Here is a 19,812-nt window from a genome sequence, read left to right on the forward strand (position 1 = left end):
GCGCTTCCGGGCTGCACAAGCTCGGTCTGGCTGCCCTGGCAGTGTGGTGTTTGCACAGGCCCATCCTCCCCACCTTGTTTTAGGTGGTTTTTCTGCTGCAGGTAATGCCCATTCCACAAATGATTTTGTCACATGAAGTGTTTTTTCCTCCCGGATGCTAGTGAAGGTATCGCAGCAGTGCTTCTGATACTGGACGCTGCAGGGCCCTGAGAGGAGCACAGGTGCTGGTGAAGTCCAGCTGATGTTTGCTTCTTCATATGTTGGCTACTTGGCTACTTGCATATTAATCCAGTGTGGTTTTGTGTTTTTGTTGTTGTTATTTTGTTGTTATATTGTTGTTTGGTTGTTTTTTTCTTTCCCTGAGAATGCCTGTATTTTTAATGTGAATAATAAATATTTTTAAGTCAAATACCTTGAAAATTTGATTCATGATACCTCTATTCTATTATTTTATATTAACTAGACTTGAGCAGTTTTTTTTTTTCTCGGTCTGCAATGAGAGAGGAAAGGTGGGCGCTCCTCTGGAGGAGCCAGCAGCTCTCCTGACGCCGAGCGGCCGGGTAGCGCCCGTGGTTGTGGATAAAGGGAGCGGCCTGCCGAGTGCCATGGCAAAATACAGGACTTCTCTGAGAAAATGTTTGACTTTGCGTGAGTGGTGGCATGACCCAGGACCAGGCTGAAAGATGCTGGCCGTGCTGGAACAGCGCTCTGCTGGGCATCCTGCCCCATCCAGCAGCGTGCTGCCGCCCGTCCTGCCTGGCCCCCGGGGAGGGCACAAACGGCCCGCGGCTCCCTCTGCTGCTATGCAGATCAGCATTCACCAGTACCTACCATATCTACATTCTTCACGAAATAAAATTGCTCCCTGGCCAGCCTTTATTACGAGCAAGCCTTGACTCTTGAGTTCTCATTCTACGGACTCCAATGAATCTCATTTTGGTGAAGTAAATTCCGCAAAACATATGATTTTCCTTGTCAAACCAAAGTGTGCAAATGTGAGATTTTGATGTTAGAGTTTTAGACCAAAACACATTTTGATTGGGTAAATTTTAAAATACTGTCATTTATCAAACGTTTTTTCTCAGTTTCGAAGGAGGTGAAAAACAGTGATTGATACATGGTTGGAAGCTGTTCCTTCAATCTTCACTGGCCTGTCATTAAAAAAAATTGCAGCTCAGTCCATGGCCTATGCATTTTTCTTCTGTGAAATTTTGCAAGGTCAAAGGATTGTCAACGTAACATCAATATCAGCAATCTATTATACTGCATCTTGTGAACAAGTTCAGAAATAACAAGTTTGCTGCTAGCATGGTAATACCAGCTTTCATCTGTCATTTATCAGGAGCAGGAATTGATAAAAAAGAAAGTATATTGCGAGTGCTGCTACTGTGTTGTTTTCTTGTTTGGTTTTGTTTTGTTCTGTTGTTTTAAAGCTGTCACTTATGTCTTCTTCAGCAATACAGCTGCTGCCAGTAGGAGGCTTGGAAATGTTAATTTTTAATTTATAAATATTCTCAGTTTAGCTTCAGGGTACACCAGGGAGTATTTTATGGGGTCATTAATTCTTGTCTTGAATGTGATGTGTTGGTTTCTTCATTCCCTTGGGGCACTTTATTAATAGTCCCATGAAACATGCCTTGAAGTATCTAACAGCAATTAGAACATGTCCCTTTGTTCCTAAATTAATCTTTCTAATTCTCTTTTAAAAACAATTTGCTGAAGAACCCTACATTTAGAAGAGGGTTTGTGCACAAGCTGCAAATGCTTCCTGAAGATGCCCTCAGGACTGAGGGTCTGTGGGTTAGGGATGATTTCCCCTACAGTCGGCCACTTTAATCACCAAAACTGATCAGCAAAATAATCTTTTGATTCCCTTCCACCAGCCTTCCCATCCCCGCAATCAGCTCCTCTGGGTGGTATCAAATTTGTTGAAATATTTTCCTTTTGTAGCTATACAAGGTAGAAAACTTTAGGCTTAAGGAGTTTGTTTGAGATAAATAAATCATGCTGTAGGGGTGCAACAAAATGCCCATGCAGGGAACGTATCACGTGGATAAGGGAGAGCATTAGGTCTCTGCACACACAGAATAGAAAGTGCAACTTCTTTGCTAAACACTGTGTTTTGGCTACTAATGAAGTGCAAGTTTAGACAGTAGTAGTAACATAATCATGGTAGTATATTAGTAAATGCGATGTACTTTTAACAGAAGTCATTTGTGTGATTCTTAGGAGACAGATGACATGGTAGGCAATGGGACAGACATGCTGTGCAATAAAACTGCAAATGAAGCAAATGGGGTATGGATGGTATGTCTAAATCGGTGGGTTTGGGAGGAGTTCCCTAAGTGATTGAAATGCTAATTCCACCTCTTAATTTCAGTTTAAAGTAATCTGCAGCTCTGATAGTTTTAGTGTGATTGATCCAAATCAGTCTAGCAGAGTTAGCAGGTCGTAATTAGGCTCCATCTAATCTTAACGCAATCTGATGATCATCACCTGCAGGAGGGCTGATGGCCCTTCAAAGGAGGCAGCCCAGGAGGCTCCTGCTCCTTCCTAGCAGGGTGCTGGTGGCTCCTGAGAGATCCTAGCTGTGTGGTGAGTAAGAAAGTTAATGCATAACGTGGGTAGGTGTTTCAAGGGGATGGATTTATGTTCAGGTTCTGATTTCCATTCATTCTCTCTTTTAGATACTTAAGAGGATGGCAATGGAGTTGCCATAGTAGAAGCGTGACTACTTTATTTGCTTTAATGTGTTTTTGAGAGCTAGACTGGGGAAGGAAGCATAGAGGGAAGCGTAAGCACAGGTGAGAATGAGAAGCTGATAGGAATAAAGGCTGTATGCTCTCTTCTTGTAACAGAGCTTGAACACATGCACAAGTCACCTCCTGATTTCAGGCTGTGATGTGAGACTTACAGAAGAGCAGGCAGCTTGCAGCAGCAGCTCTCTGTAAGAGAGTGGAGGTGGAGATGTGGCTCTGTGCTGTGCGGGCTTAAACCTGCACCTGTAGGCTCACAGCTCCCTAGCTAGCTCAATGTGCTAGTGTTTTGCAGGTAGCTTCCAACCCAAGCTTTCCTTGATCTGAAAGTGAGCTGCCTTGTGGGCATGGTGTTTAGTGCTCAGCCAGCCTAGTCTCTGTGCCAGGCAGTGGGCAGGTAGCTGATGGGCATGGGGCAGAATGCCCACGTGGCTCCTGATGTGACACTTAAGATCACAGGTTGTGGTGTGCCCTGCATACAGCAAATACACTTCATGATAGTTAATCCTCTTACGGTGACAGCAGAGATAATATATATATGTGTATATATATATTTAACTTCTGCAGAAGTCACTTAGTTGCATGAAGGTAGGAATGTTAGTGGCGCTCTCCTCAGGGCTCTGCAGACTCAGCCTATTACTCTTCAAGCTCTTTGAGTCTGTCTTTGGTTCATGTCTATTGTCACTTAAACTAGCTGAAAACATGTGAACTGAGCAGTGTTTCCTCTTCTGGTTTAAGTAATCATATCTGCCGTATGAAAACCTATGTGATCAACTGAACTCCTGTGGAATTGCTGGTGTATGTTGTTCTGTATATGAGTGTTATAATTACAGACTAAATATTTTCACGGTTTAAGTACCAATATCCTGGATTTAAACTTGCACTCTGAAGATATTTTTTGTTGTTGCTCTTTTTGTTTTACTCTTTTCTTAATCTGATGCCTCTGGTTCATGTTATCGTTCTTGCTATTGACTTGTTTGCCTCTTTCCGAAGGCAATCAATTGTAAGTGGAAAGACAGTGAATGTTTGTGCTCCCTCCAGAGAGAGGTTTCCAGTCCATGTGGGGAGTTTTTTATTTGCAGGGTGCTTTTTCTCTTTAAAACAGCGTAATCTTCATCGTGCTGATATTGATGTGCTTCTTAATAAGGTTAAAAGTGATACAGAGCAAAGCAGTAAGCGCATTGACTCAGCATAGCTACCTGCCTGAGTTGCTTATATGTTTAAGCTGCTGTTGTTGATGTGGTCTTAAAAAAAAAAAAAAGAAAAAAAACCTTGAAGTTAATATTAGGACTTACTAAGGCTTAAATACCGTGTAAGAAGGTGTTTTTAAAAAACTACACAGCCTATATGAAGCTATTTTGTAACTCAGCAAGCTAGTAATATTTTTCATATGTTTGAGGGACAAAGTTACTACTCTATGCAGCCTTTAGGGATGTGGATGTGTTGCCAGGCTGTCAGTGTAAAAGGAATGAGTAGGCATGAGTATTGCATGTGATGACACTACAATAATCTTGGAAAAGACAAGTACTATGGAGTCCCTGTAGGTGACATCTTGGACTGACAAAATAAATAGTGCTGCAGCCGTACTCCCAGACCTTCTGTGAGACGGGTGCCATCCAGATCTGTCGCGTGAGGCTGGGAAGATGCAGAAATGTGGGAGGGGGCTTTCCTGGGAGGGCTCAGGTCTCTCCTACAGGCTCAGTGAATGTCTCAGCGGGATGAGGTGTAAAGATAAAAACTACAAAAGCACTAAATTGTGTTTTCTGAGGGTTAATTTTAAAACAAGACAAGTTGGTACCTGGGACCTGGACAAGGGAAGGGGAGAGAGTCTGGTTGAAGAAGCATTTGGCATACAAGATAGTAGTAGTCATGATATAGGGAGGTGTGGCAGGCAGGAGGAGGCTGTAAGGCCAATATATCCAGACAGAGGTCAAAAAAAATAGGATATCAGAAGAAAATTGTGGTAACTGTCTCTTTTATTGTCTATTTTCTTCAAGAGCAACCAAAAAGCAAGGAGCCTGTGAGCAGCCTGCTGCTGCTTTGCAAATTCCCGTTAGGAGCTTAGATAAGCTATGTGCCAAAACTCAGTACGAAAAAGCAAGGGAATCTTCCAGGGCTCAGGGGAGAAGGCAAGGAAGTGATTGCAAGCAAAAGTTTATCTATTTATATATACATTTAAATGAAGCTTTCTCAAAAACGAGGCCAGGCAAACACGGCAGGTTAGATGTGAATAGGTGACTTAGAGGCCTAGGAAAGTTTTCTTACGGGTGGAGGTACCAAGGCACTGGTGAAACTGCTCTGGGGCATCCCATACCCACTGAGCAGCAAGGCTGTGACAGTGTCCCTGTGTGGTCAGCTGGGGCCAGCTGCCTTGGTGAGCGTGGTGGATGCAGAGAAGGCCTTCAGCAGAGCCTGCGCTGCGGGCCCTGGGGCGCTCCTCAAACCCGGGCTCGTGGGAGGCAGAGGGGAAGGCTGCTCCCCCCGGGGGCATGGAGCCAGGGGATGAAGGCAGGCGGTGTTAGCGGCAGGGCTGGCCTGGCAAGGTCGGCCTTCCGAGAGGCCTGCCTGGAGGAGCACACGGTGCCTTCGTGCCACGTGGAGCTCTAAGGCTCACTAAAATAGTATTTTCAGCGTTGTGTCGGGGTGGTTGAGGGGCTGCTTGCTGGGTTTTGTGAAGGAACCTCTCCAGATCTGCAGTTACAGTCTGTGGTATCCTCTGGGAAGGATGCATTGGCACGAATGAGGCAAATCCAGTTTTATCTTTGTTTTGGCTTCTCTAAGACTTTCTTTCACCAAGAGGGAAGGCATTGGCATGCGTGTGTCTCTATGCCTTGCAACTTGCCTTGAGGCAAAGGGGCTGACAGATCGTTAGCTGAAGTGGCTATTTCCCTTGTTACAATTCCTCTATCAGCTTTGTAGTGACTGGTCCTCTTGCTATTACAGTGAGAACAAAACATGCCTGCATCTTCACCCTTCTTCAACAGAAGCTAAAAAGGGTCAAACCAGCATGGACAAGTATTCTTGTGATATGTGCTGTCTGGGAAGAAATGGTCCTAGGAAACTTGCCTTAAGGTGCTTTTCTTTTCCTGAAATTTACTGTGCCTTTTCCAGAAGGAGGATGGAGCTAGCTGTTTAAATGCCCCCGGTCAGCACTCTGACGTTACAGGGTTTTCTTTTGCACAGCTCTAAAAAAGAAAAATCCAGCCTGTGCACTCTGTGTGGCTGTGCTGGCCCACGTCCCTGCTGTTAGCAGGGCGTGCTGCTCTCCTGGTTAGGGAACAGCAAGGAGCTGCATCCCGTGTTTGCCAGTCATTGATGGAGGATATTTTTCTAAGCTGGAAGGAAAAAGGCTGTGTGCAGCACTGCTGGTGAACAAAGATACTGTCCCGAGGACGCTGTATAAATCAGATGATTTGTCCTTAACTTGATTCTGTGCTGCTCTGCTGTGAGGTGGAGACCCATTCCTTGGCTTAGTTTTTAATGTTTTTAGTTTCAGAACAGCTCTTTAATCTGGTTTTCGCTGAAAAGGAAAGGACAGGAGGCACAGCTAGGTTGAGTTACAGCAATGACAATGTTACAGCCACTTCGCTTGAACCCTGCCACAGCTCCTGGTGAGCTCTGGGGAAAGGCACCAGGTCACCTGCCCGTTGGTTAAATGTAGTTTAGAGCATTGTTTGGTGACTTGTTAGCATTGTATCTTTGACACAGCAGACTAAGAAGACTTATGTAAAAGAAGGAGCAAAGCTGACACAACGTCTGGATTCTGTCCTTCCAAATCCTGCGAGCCCCCTTTCTCTCCTCCCTTTCCCAGAACACCTGCTGTGAGGATGGAAGAAGCAATTAACTTATTTCCATTTCCATTGCTAATCTTCATGCTTTGCCAGAGTTGTACCTCCTTGTCTGAGTGGTCTGACACTTTTACAGCCTATTTTCTTCCTGTCTGCTCTGATTTCTGATTATTTGACCATAACAAGGAGAGACTGCTCCTCCTGTGTATAGCTCTGGGCCCATGGTGCTCTGGCCATGAATGAGTTTCCCTGTTCCTGCCAGGGACTCTTTGCTGCTCTTATCTAAAACTGTCTTTGTCAGTATGTTCCCACAAGTACCATAACAGAAGGAGCCTTGAGATCCATGATCTGGTATCTCTGGCCAGTCACCAAGAGATATGTTGATGCTGGAAAATCCTGTAGGGAAGGGAATGTGGTTGCCTTCATTTGGAAGCTTGTTAAATATGTATATAGGCCCTGAAAAATGGGGTAATTTCAACAGAAATGTCTATCTGAATTTCCCCTTGGGGCTTGCAGGCCATAACGAGTGAGGAGTGTTGGGCTCTGCATGGGCTGTGCACTACATCTGGCCGTGAAAGTGGCCTCTTGAAACATCAGCAAGTTTCTAGAGTACAGCATGGTCAGGGATGAGACCAGAGAGCTTTCTCTGTGTACTAATACCACACATCAATCCAAGTTCCACAAGAGGATCTGGTAGCAGGATGCCCTGACCTGCTCCTGAGACACCGCTGGGTGCTGCTCTCATCTGAAACCTAATCAGTCATGCAAGTGTGCAAACTCGTGGGGAAACCACCACCGAGTGCCCTAGTGAGTTCACACAAACAGAAATGATCTAACCTCCCTACCAGAGTAATAGCTGTGATACTAAGGAGATGTGACTCAGCAGGGGGCTAGTGATTAAGAACAAATTAATAGGTGGTATGAATAAAACAAGCTGTAAGAGCCTGTTTTCTTTAGCAATTAAGATATACTGGGTGAAAAGTACAACTGAAAATTGCTACTTTTGGCAACTGCCTGACTTCATTGAAAAAATAGGTGTTTACATGCCCTGTAAGGAGGAAGCAGAAAGTGAACAGGTAAAAGCAGAGTGTTTGAGTCCTGTGTTATGCTGGGTAAGATATCAAAAGCATAAGTGGAGAACAAATCCTGTATCAGACATCTGATCGTCATCAGGCCTGCTTTTAGGATTATTTTTGTAGTCCTCTGGAAATGGTGCTGAACCTTCCCAGGTAATGGGCACCTGATGCTGTGCCCGCTCCTCCCCCAGGGACTGAATCCCATCCCTTCCCAAAGTCCTGGCTCCCATCGCTGCTCCGGAGGAGGCAGCCCTGTGCTCTGTGCTGCCTGCACCAGGGGCTGATGCCATTGGCAGCACCAGGTGGTACCTGCGTTACCCCGCAGCTCCAGGCTAGTGTCTGTCCCTGGGGTTTTGGCAACTCAGAGCAGCCCAAAGGCCATCTGAGCAGCCTTAGTCAGCAGAAAGGCAGCTCCAGACCAGGCTGGATGTCTGCTGCCCTGACACCAGCTGCTTTCTGCAAAGAGCACAGCGAGCCCAGCACCGGCCTTCCCTGCTCCGCTGCTGCCTGCCCTGCTAAGGCAGCCTGGGAGCAAAGGCTCAGGCTCTCGTGCTCCTTAATGGGCTCTGCAAATCAGCAGGGCATGGGTTATAAATTTCCTGTAGCCAAAATGTATCTGAGGGACTGAGAGTAGTGTCTGCAACTGGACAGTGCTTCTAAATCTGCCCCTGGCCTCTGCCTGCTGCGCAGGAGGAGCAGCACAAACACCGCTCACTGACATCTTGGGGTGAGGCTTTGGCTGCCCCATGCATGGACCTGATGGGGATGTGGGGGTGCTCAGCCAGGGGCTGGCCCCAGGCTCCCTGTGAGAGGGCTTCTTACCTCGCACTGTGACATTGTGCTTTCAGGCATTACAGCTGGACCCCTTTCACTCCTGCCCCAGGCAATATTCCCCTCTTTAGAGGTGTTTTGGGGATTTTCTGCTTTCTGTTCTGTTTTTTTTCCTTCTCTCTAGGCTGTTCTGTAAATAAACCTGTTGTTTCAAGATCATATGGAGTGTCTGTAATAGTCAGGTGATCTTAATCTTCTATAGCTGGCCTTAACTATCACTCACTGCATGCCTCCAAAGAGTACAGGTCTTTGCACTATTTTGCTCTTAGCTTGCTCCAAACTTCAAACAGGAAAATTTGTAACAATTTTATGGCATCATGTTAATCACTTCTGTCTTCTCGCTGGCTTTTGTAAAGCTGTAGTCACTGCACATGATTCAAAAGATGTTAGTTTTATTACTAAACTTATACGGAAATAGATGTGAAAAATTGCATGTGCTGTTCATGCTGATTTAAGGGCTCCTAAGTGGTGAGATTCTGTTTTGCCATTGCATGAGATGCAGCTATGTTAGAGCTATAATAATAGAATGAGTTATCAAGGAGTGCTTTTCCCTTTATAGGTTACCTAGCTGATAAAGCTATATAAATCTTCTGACTGAAAGACTTGGGCACATCTCATCCTTCATGGGATGTGATCTCCAGTATCCTGCCTTGCGCCAGTTCCTCTTTTCTGCCACCAGTGCAAATCTGAATCAGTGCCACTTGGTATACCAGCATTAGTCTGTTTCGGCATGACTTAGCTGGTATTTCTCTCCTGAGAGCCAGAGCAGAGCCTGGCAGACAGCCTGCTCTCCCTGACCAGCTGGAAGCACTGTGCCTGCTGCTGGGTGCCCGTGGTGTGCGCACCCCGAGTCATACTGCTCCCTGGGGAGCCTGCTAGTGCCAGTCTTGTTTTGTGCTGGAGTATTAAATATGCTGCAGTGGACATCAGAAGTCTTTTTTTCTCCTCCTCATGCAACCAGTTGTGTCCCTGGAAGGAGGAGGAGAGCAGGGTAAGGCTGCTGAGCAGATGTAGCTGACCGAGTGGGATGTCTGTCAAGGGATTAGTGGAGATGTGCTCCCAGGTCTGCGCTGTGAAAGCAGGAGGATTATGTACAAGTGCAGAAATGTCCCCCTGCATCACTGAAACATATGCATTCTGAACTAAGCGCTGCTGAGTGACTGCGTGTGCATGTAGCATGTGAATAAAGTAATTATGCAAGTGCATGATGTGTGGTAGCCAATAGTATGGGATCTCAGGTTTTTATAAAGGGCAGAAAATAACTGGATTTTTGGCTTCAGGTAGCAGGATGCTGTACTCCATGGCCCTCAGTACAGGTAATGTGGATATGAGATGTTCCAAATAAAGATACCCAAGCAATGTATTTGGTCTTGAGTCAATCTGTTGCTGGAAGTAGGTGGATGTCTCCAGGTCCCTGCTTTGTATGAGAAGCAGTCTGGAGCAGTCAATGCTCACTGGTCAAAGCTAATAGCTGATGCTGTAGCTCTGATCAATACTGGGCAGTAAAAGATGTATCCTAACAAGAAACTCACCTGGTTATGCTCAAAGGTGTTAATTTGATCCTCTTACATGAGGGAATCTGTGGTTAATATTCTGATTCATATTAAGGAGAAAATCACTTCATTTTATGATGCTGATGAGCTGCATCATGAAGGCCTTTGCCAGAAGATATTGCCTTGTGATTTTAATGCCTGTGCCTTGAGCCTCAGCAGCACACAGAATCATCAAAAGGTTTGGGTTGGAAGGGACCTCACAGCCCACCTGGCTCCAGCCCCATGCCATGGGCAGGGCCCCTGGCCCCCTGCCCTCAGCCCCATCCAGCCTGGCCTTGGGCACTGCCAGGGATGGGGCAGCCAGTGTCAGGGCCGCCTCATGCTCAGAGTAAAGAATTTCTTCCTAATATCTAATCTAAATGTACTTTTTTTAGTCTAAAAGCCTTCTCCCTTGTCCCATCACTACACCCCCTGACAGAGTCCCTCCCCAGCTTTCCTATAGCCCCCTTTAGGTCCTGGTCAGGCTGCTGTAAGGTCACCCTGGAGTCTTCTCTTCCCCAGGCTGAACAACCCCAACTCCCTCTGGCTCTCTGGCTCCTCCTAGGAGATGTGCTTCAGCCCTTGAAAATGGGTGGTGGGAGCTTGTGAGCTTGGGGGTTGTGTGGTGCTGGGCAGGGGAGCTCTCCTGGAGAAACAGCGATCAGGGGGGGAATGCCAGAGTGCTGCAGAACGAAGCTGCCTGCTTTCAGCAGCAGTAACAGCCCAACAGGGCATAACTCAGTGGAATGACTCCGTGATGAAGCAGTAAAAATGCAGAAGCAGCAGGAAGGATCCAGCTGACCAGAGTCCCTCCCTGCCTTGCCTCTGAGAAAAGTATTGCCTTTCCAGCACAACATGGAGCAGATGCAGTCTTGTAGAAGTCCGAGGCAGAGTGGTCATTCTGACACAACTGGACTCATCCTTCATCTTTCAACTTTTAAAAAGGCACTGAAAGAAATGTGTAACTTCAAGTGATGCTCCTTGCCCCGGTTTGCTTCAGCTGAGATGTAGGCTCTCTTGTGCTGGGAGCTGAAGTCAGCTTCTGGTCTTACAAAGATGAAGACAAGCTGTGCGTTATGTGATATTGCAAGAACTTGAAAGTTTCCCATGTGTTGTTAAGATCCAGATTAAAATCAGTTTTCTAGTCTGAGAAACTACAACTTGTTCATTTCTAACATTGACAGTCCCAATTAATAAATTTACTGCTGGTGAAAAAGGGCTTTTCAGTATCTTACACAGACTGCTCATTCTGAATTTCACATGAAGACACTTTTATATTTTCTGTGCACATTTATTTTAATTTTAGTGCCTTAAAGATACTCCTTGTAGGATGTTTGCTGTACAAATACTGGTTCTCTCTGCACCTCACCATGCGACAGTGTCACTTGGTGTGGAGCACCAGCACCACTGTGCCCCCAGCTCAGCACCTCACCTGGTCTCTCACTTGCCCTGCAGCACCTGGGTCAGTTCAGCCATCAGCTGTGTGCTGCCCTGTACTTAAATCCAAACCAGCACCAACACCTGGGGTGGGGGCTTGTTCTCCTACAGGCTTACTGCCTTGAAAGGGCGGTGTAAGGGTGCTGCTCCCACTGACCTGGTAGATAAATGTGTGGATGACACTGAAGTGGGAGGAGTGATGAGAGGTCACAGAGGCCTGGCAGAGGGATCTGGGCAGACCAGAGGGCTGGGCAGTCACCAGCAATCTGAGGTTTAACAAGAGCAAGTGCTGGATTCCTCACCAGGGTTGGGGCAGCCCTGGCTGTGCGCACAGGTTGGGGGATGAGAGGCTGGGGAGCAGCCCCGCAGAAAGGGATCTGGTTGATGGCAAGCTGAACGTGAGCCAGCAGTGTGCCCTGGCAGCCAAAAAAGCTAACTGTACCATGTGGTGCATCACGTACAGCATTTCATTGCTCTACAGCACTCGTAATTTTTATTACTATGAGGTGTCTTACCAGCACACTTAGTAGAATAAATTATTTGCAGTGTTAACCTCTGCTCTGCAGCAGTAAATAGCAGTATCGGTGCCCTCCCACCCCAACAGCTACCATTGTTCATCCTTAAGGATGTTCTTGGGAGAAGCAATTCATCTGCAAGGTAGAAAGAGAAGCTACCATGCATCACAGCTGTCGTAAAATGCAAACGCTTTCTCCAGATTTGCCACAATACGGGAGTTAAGCATGGCCTTATCAATAGCTTACCTTGCTGTAAATCAGGACTTCAGTGTGTAAGGTTTTATTGAACTGTTGAAGTCTTCAGTGTGCCAAGTATGGAGCTCAGCATTTCTCTGTCAACTGGTGGCACAGTGTTGTACTTCAGTCAGCCCGTTATCGTTATTTGGGACTATATTTGGGACAACCCAAATGTAACCTCTCTATATCTTTTTTGTAAGTGGAAATAGTTGGCAATACCTAACCTCATATAAGTCATGGCAAGAATTTGGTATCTTTGTGCCTGGAGCATTGTTCTGGGTCACATATTGGTATTACAGACTTCAGTATTACAATGAAAGAGTTAAAGAATGGATTATTTATTTTTTTTTGCAAGACTTCTCAATAGCTAGAGCAGCCTTAGGCATTTTCTAACTTAACATCAGTGTCTTTTATTTTTAAAAGCATCTTTACGGTGATTACTTCTGTATTACTTTAGTTCTTTGTGTCATATTTTTGAATTTAATGTGTTTAAAAGCAAGTTACCTGAGAGCAGAAGTGAGCTTAAATGCAAGGGAGTGGGTGTCTCTTCCCACTCTGTGTGCGAAGCTCCCCGGGACAGCGGCTCTGTCCTGGGCCGGGTCTGCCTTGGACCAAGTATTCCTTGTTTCCAGACATGCTGCTCCCAAACATCCAGAAGCAGATCAAGTTCCCAAATCTATCTGTACCATGCAGTTGTCTTTGAAACTCAGTGATGTGCTGCCTCCTTTGAAATGTTCCAGCCTTAACTTCCTTGTGATGGCATTTTTGTGGCATTATTGTTCCTGCCTTAATTTAATCTTCACTTGCTAGTCTTCCTTTTAAAAAGCAACATGTAAAACTGCATAAGGAGTCTTTGCTGCTTGCCTTCATTATCCTTCATTTCTTAAATTGTGGCAGCTCCCACTGTCTCTTCTGTAAGCACTATAAGCATCTGTCAGTGTTACCATTAGAAAAATCCCATTTTCCCTTGGCTTTGTAAGTTAGCTATGTATACCCAGTCTGGATGGAAACTTGCTCATGTTTTAGCTCCCCTGGAGTGATTGCTTTCTTTTCCTTGTGGACATTAAAGTAAAGGCATTCCATCATTCTTGAATTTGATTTTTTTTCCCCTTCTGGTTCTTTAGCTTATTTGCTTCATTATATGTATTCTGCTCTGTGCTTAGTGATTTTTTTTTAGGAAGAGCAATGAATGTTAGAGGCAACTGTGCTGTTCTGTAGACAGAGTAATTTAACAAAAAAAAAAAAACACCCTTCCCCTACAGATTCACGTCTGACAAATTTCAGTGTCAATTGGCCTCAATTTCTACAGATTTATGCATTTATTAATCTATTGACTGCAAAAGCTTCACACGTTGTTTTCTGAAGGAATGGTTGCTTCACAGATTACACTATTGAACAAATTACAGTATTGAACAATAACGGCTAAAACAGTAAAAGACCTTTTAGTGAGACCACCATGACCTCTGTCATTCTACAAATGGATGGGCGAGAAAAATAAAACTGACTGAAAATTGAAATGATTGCAGAAATCAGCTTTTTGCACAGATTTTTTGTAGCCAACTCTTTTGGATCGGGCCCCGTGCCCGACGTGGCAGCTCGGAGCCTCAGCACCCGGCGCTGTGCCATGCGGTGGGACCCCCGCGGGTGCGGGCACGGCTGTAGCTGCTGCTCTGCGGTGCGATCCGTCCCGCAGGGACTGGAGCTGGCACCCAGGCACCACCCCGCAGTCAGTCCCCCGGGTGCCTTGCCCTGGCGCCCCTCCAGCGCTGGGGCTTTGCCCCTGGGGAGGGCGCGGGGCGCTGCTGCCAGCCCCGGCCAGCAGGACCCCCAGCGCTGCCCGGGGTGAGCTCTGTGTGCCCCTGCGCCCTGCTAGGAAGCAAGATGGAAAGGCCTTCATCTCGGGTTGTTTCCTGAGTCACTCGTAATGTCTCGCCTCTGCAGCGGACAGGTGGTGAGCCTTTTGGCTCTGAAGCCGCAAAAACAAGCGGTTCCTGCTCCTCGGCTTGCAGCACGGGGCTGGTTCCCACACCAGCCTCCTCTGCTGAGCCTCTGTTTTGTGCCTGAGGCTTAAACGTTCTGGGCCAGCTGCTGTAATGTGTGGTCTCGCTAATGTTTCTAATGTAATATTTATAATAACCTGCACAGCAAAGAGAGACCATGGACCCTAACAGCTGCTGTTTCCCTTCCATTTTTCCTGTCTGTTTGCTTCTGGCAAGGCAAAAAATGGGGAGAAGTGGGAGTCCTGCCAATGATGCTTCGTCTTGCTGTTCAAAACATGGGTTCACTCTCTGTGCTAATCTGTTCGCTGCAGCCTTCCTAATAGTCTTTATATGGAATTATTATGCACTGGCAAATAACCCAACCTGATGAATGTTGGTATTTAGCAGGGCAAGAATTCAAGCTAAATCGGTTTTGGGAACAAAATCTGTCTCTGCATAATGTCAGGTCTGCCCTGATAATGCAGTTTTGTGTTTTTATTTCGGTGCTGCTCAGCCCTCTGAAGTGCGTCATGCCCGCAGGCAGCGGCTGCTCTGATCACTTCTGCTTCTCTCTAGGTATAGCAGCAGCATTTGTCAGGCACGCAGACAAAACTGGGCTTTCTCTGTTCAATATGCAGTTTGCACTGGTAGTTAATGGCTGAAAATAAAGCTATTACAGCTGACCTTATGGACACAGCTTTGTCTCTGCACCACAGCCAGGAATCAGCCGTGTAAATGCAGTCCCAAGAAAGCTCCCACTGAAGTAGCCCCGATGAAGTGGCTGAATGATGATGCTAAGGAAATGTATAAAATGCCATCTGAATTGTAAATACTTCGTGCAACGAAATGAGAGCCTTCTTGGGGAGCTCAGCTTCTTCCCGGGGATGCTCCGTATGGCCAGTGATTGGCACAGGAGGAATTTGGGTTTGTGCACCAAATCCATGTGTGTGTTGGGGCCTCCAAGGTGCTCATCTGTCTGCCCCATGCTTCTGAAAACTTTACTTTGAAGGCCTGTAGTACAGATAGCAGGGAGAAAGAAACTGTTAAAGCATATACGTATATTAAGTGATGGTTTCATTTTAAGGTTCATTTATCATTTCCCTTGCAGTTGAAGCAGGCTTTTACAGGGAAAACCCCTGCTTGATAGTCTTAGATGGTATCAAAAATGGTTTCCTATTTCAAGAAGAGAAGAACAGCTCCCTGATAAGCTGATTATTAAATCTGATCCTATTTCCTTGAGGACTGAACAAGACAAATATATTGGGGACATATTGAGGGGGGGGAGGTTAGCGTCTATTATCCTCCAACCAAATCAGGATATATCTTCCCCGGTTTCACCACAAGTGGAGGAAGATGCTTCAGTACTGGTCTGCTTCTGAAAGGCGTTGAAGTCACAGGAGTGATGCACAGGAAACAGCCGTGCTGCAGCAGCTCCATAACTCGCGTTTTCTTGAGTGATAGAGAGGAGAGGGAATGAAAGGAGCAAAGACAAGCTGAGAAAGGAAGGTGCCATGCTCACGTGTTCCACCTGAAGCAGAGACGCCGTCCTCGCTGTCACTGGTACCCGTGCACCGAGCCAGCAGGACGCTGGGTTCCTCCTGCTCTCCAGGCAGAACAGCAAAATCCATTTCTCTGCTTTTGTCAGCCCTTTTGGGGGCATGCTGCTTCAAATCTCCTGCCTTTTAACCTCAGCTGGCCATTAAATGACCTTCTGCAAAGAACCAGGTTAGGTTTCTGTTAGTTTGGCTGGTGGGAGCTATAAACGGCAGCACCTGGAGCTGCTTCCCAGGCTCTGGACCAGAACGAGTGTCACCGCCTCGTCCCAAGGCGGCAATGTGCTAAAGGTCCTGGGCACCCTCCGTTCTTCCCCAGGGAGAGATGTCAGAGCGTTATTCAGGGTATAAATAACACATCATTATATCCTTGCTGACATCTTTGAAATCGGGCTGTGGTGTCTGAGGATTTAGCATCCAAATCTGAGTTGAGCCATTGGCACGTAGACAGATTTCCTGCTCAAGAGGAGCAGAGCTAACATGTCCATGCAAATTAGTGAAAACCAGAATTAAAAAACGATTAAGTTACTTAGGAGCAGAACTGCTTGTGGAGGTGTTTGCCATACCCCCGGGCTGGTTATGGTGCAGGGCTGCTCGCAGCCTGGGTGCCTCATTCACACGGGTACCACTAAAAATCAGGGTCTGGCAGCGGATCGCCAGCCTTCAGGTGGTTTTGTCCTTCGAATAATGTTACAAAAGTAACAACAACAGAAAATTTCCACGTACATTTGATATGATATCTCCCTCTTAGTAAGAGCTACTTAGAAATATGTCTGCAGCAGCTTGTTAGAGCAGCTATAAATAATGCAGCAGTGTTGCAGAAATGTCTGTTAATGTTACTTTATTTACTGGAGGTGCACTTTCTCCCTGAGATATGGAATATTTTCGTAACTCTTGAATTCCCCAGATGCTGCTGTGTGGACTACGACACAGACAGAACACATGCCATAGCACAGGTCAAGCTACAGCTCAGCCGACGTGTGGCCTGGGGCTCCTCTGACTGTACACACCATGCTTTTCCTTGTAATTATCTTGTCATGATAATTCCCCTTAATTATCTTGCCATAATAATTTCAATAGGTGAATTAATGCAGAATAGTCACTGTGCAGCACGAGTAATTCCAACAGCTTTGTGTTCTTTGTCAGTGTTTCTGCTGACAGATCAGAATCCCTTTGCTCCCACAAAGAGCACTTCCATGCTAATCTAATAAGTGCCCAATTTTTCTTATGTTCTGTGTTTCTGTAGCACAAAGGAAGAAGGCCATAGCACAAGGTGTGCAGGATGAGTGGCGTATTTGTTACTCCCCTCTGTGAGCAGGCCTGGAAATGCTGCAGGAAATGAAACTTTGCTGCTATAATGGACCAGAGAAGTTCTGCAAACTTTTGCTGTAACAATTTGCTGCTACTGTGTAGTAAAGTCTGTGATTTAAAGTCTCTTGGATACATTTTTTTTCAGGGGGGAAAAAAAGTCGGAATGCTTCTTGTCTGTATGAAAACTTAAAGGAGTTAAGATGCACGCAGAACAACCTGGGTTTAACAAAACAAAGCACTCTGACAGCGATATTTGTTGTGTTGGTGGCACAACGGGAGCTTTAATTTGGTCTCTTCCCAGTTGCGTCCGGAGAGGGAGGGAGAGACCGGGGCTGGGGGGTGAAATGCCTTTTTCTGCCTGGCTGCTGAGCACCTTCCCCCTGCCCCGGGGTGCGTGGGGCTGGGGGTGCTGTGCCCGCGGGTCCTGCAGCTTCCCCCCTTGCTGCGCGCAGAGCTGCGGCATCCCGCGGTGATGCTAATTCTCTGGGACAGAGGAGAAAAGACCTGTCTCTTTCTGATCTCGTTAGCTGAGAAGTGAATCTCGGGCTTGTTAGCCGGTGCTGCAGTGCGGTCTGCGTTCCTCCATCAATCAGGAGGCTGCATTTTGGCATCCTCAACAGAGCCCAAGAACCTTTTAAATACAGACGACCTACATACGGCCCCACCATGGTCTGAATCAATAACTTTAATCTGTTTTTTCGAAGCTGGCTGATTTAGGTAGGCAGAGTCTCATGCACAAACTGTCGGTGAAAGCTATTATGGCCACCCATAATAGCCAGGGGTGTTTTATGGTGGCTGTGTGCAGGCGCTGACAGAGGAGCTATCAATTCCTCATGTGCTGCCCCGTGCCTCTTTACTGCATCCTTTGCCTTATCTTGCTCTGCAAGTCTTCCGAGCTGCAAGGCTGCCTTGTTGATGCTGTTCTCCAAAGCTGATAAAGCTCTGAAGGTAATGAAGTGCCCTGGTTTCTGCCAGAAATGGGGAGAGGGAAATAAAGCCTTGCAGATGGTCTTAATGCTTAAACAGACTTGCCTTATCCTGGTAAATAAATGCCTGCTCTCCTGTAAGAGCAGCTGTGCGTCACACCTGAGCTGTGGCCAGTGCTCTCCCAGGCAGCTGCTGTTTGTTGTATCGGACTGCTGTGAGCAGAAATGTCACCCTTCTCTTGGCTTTTTCCAAAATGTGGGGTTTCGGTGCTCCCTCCCCTCCTCAAGGGTAGAATGCTTTCTCTCTGAATCCCAGACAGAGCATTAAAAATTCATGGCTCATGGCATTCTGTTGTAAAGCTGATAGTTACAATGACATTTATTCTGAAGCACAACAGCTCTGGGCTTCTAGGAGGAGAAAAGTTGGGAAAAGAACAAGTGGCTGGTGAAACGTCACTTTGACCCATGCAGGGAAAAAGTAAGGTGTTTATTTATAACAAACATCCAGAGAAAGCTTTAAATCATTTTTGATTGATTAGCCTGTGGAAAAACACTGTTTTGATTCGGTTTCACTTTTATCCATACACGGACACTTGCTGAGGCTGGATATGAGCACAGGGCTGTGCCCCACTGAAGCTGTGGGTTTCTCCGTTGGGCACGGATTCTGATGTCCATGACTGTTACCCTGGTCTCAGGCTGAGTGAAGCCCATCTGACGTGTGGCTGGCAGCGGAGCTCTGGGAAGCGTGCTGTTCTGCTCCTCCTGGTCGGGTTTTGTGCCTGCTGGAGGCACGAGCACCACGCTACCCTGTGCAGGGCTTGCACTTGCTGCCACGCTGCGGAGGTGTCCGTCAGCACGTCAGGCATTCCTTGCTCAAAGAGTTCCCCCTCCCAGAACCAGGGTGACTCTTGGACTGCACCTCCTGCTGGCTTTGTTTGGTTTTTTTTATTAATGGATTTTTGTCAGGCTGTTGTTCTGCATTTCAGTGAGACCTTTGGGGCCGAGGAGGCTTGGAGCAGGGGCATGCAGACGAGTGCAGGATGGAAAGTGGCTGGCAGGGAGGGATCATCTGGAGCACCTCCAAACCCCCTGATCGCACAAAGGGTACCTCTAAGTGAGGATGACCGAAGCCGTGCCGTAGGAGTCTCCTGTATTTGGATTTAGGTAGGCACACATCTATACCTTCAGACTTCATTCCTGTCTTTCTCTAGTAGTGGTTTTGTGCCAACTCTTCTTGTCTGAGAGGCACTGAATGCCACCAGCAGCTGGACTTGTGTGCAGGAGCCCCCTGGGGCAGGAGGAGCCGAGCCCTGCAGGGACAGGAGCGTGGGGAGCCCCATGTGGGTGCAGGAGGGGGCACGTCCCCAGCTGCAGGCACGGTGTGGGTGCTCCTGGACCCTCCCTGCCGCCAGCATCCTGCGGTCAGCACTGGTCCTGTGTCCCCTGGGCACGCTGTGGCCAAAGCAATACTGCACTTGTGATGTGTTTGATGGTCTGTGATGACAGGTGCACGACCGACTTTTTCTTTACCACTCTCACGAGCAGCAGGTTAAGTATGGAGAACTGAAACTCTGGACAGGTTTGTCGCCTGCAGCGTGGTGATAAACCATGGAGACGTCGTGGGTGACTGCTTCCCGAGGCAGTGGTTTGGTGGTGGTGCTTTTGTGAATGCTGCCCCTGCCCCATCCCTACGTGATATTAATGTGTACTAGCTGCTCAAACTTAAGGTGTCTCCAGATTTGGTCAACTGCTAATAAAAAACAAATCTATATATAATTTTGCACCCAAAGTGCAAATGGACGCTTTCATTTTCTGGATAGAGGTAATCTCAAGATATAATGCAACCATTTATCCTACTATAAATGAGAACG

At 46.8% G+C, this 19,812-nt stretch overlaps 1 long non-coding RNA gene across 8 annotated transcripts in view; it reads left to right on the forward strand.

The window, feature by feature from the left end:
• The first annotated feature begins 347 nt into the window (after positions 1–347).
• LOC310900574 overlaps positions 348–19,812 on the forward strand; it is a 42,415-nt gene continuing 22,950 nt past the window's right edge. For 4 of the 8 annotated variants that reach the window (XR_014585226.1, XR_014585227.1, XR_014585228.1 and 1 more), the window contains exon 1: positions 348–2,595. This is a non-coding gene — a long non-coding RNA (uncharacterized lncRNA). Of the gene's footprint in view, positions 2,596–18,927; positions 19,106–19,812 lie in introns of all 8 variants that reach the window. The other 4 variants (XR_014585230.1, XR_014585231.1, XR_014585225.1 and 1 more) reach the window with 3 other exon arrangements.

Source organism: Anser anser, assembly GCF_964211835.1.
Source record: "Anser anser genome assembly, chromosome: 5".
NCBI classification, from domain to species: Eukaryota; Metazoa; Chordata; class Aves; order Anseriformes; family Anatidae; genus Anser; species Anser anser.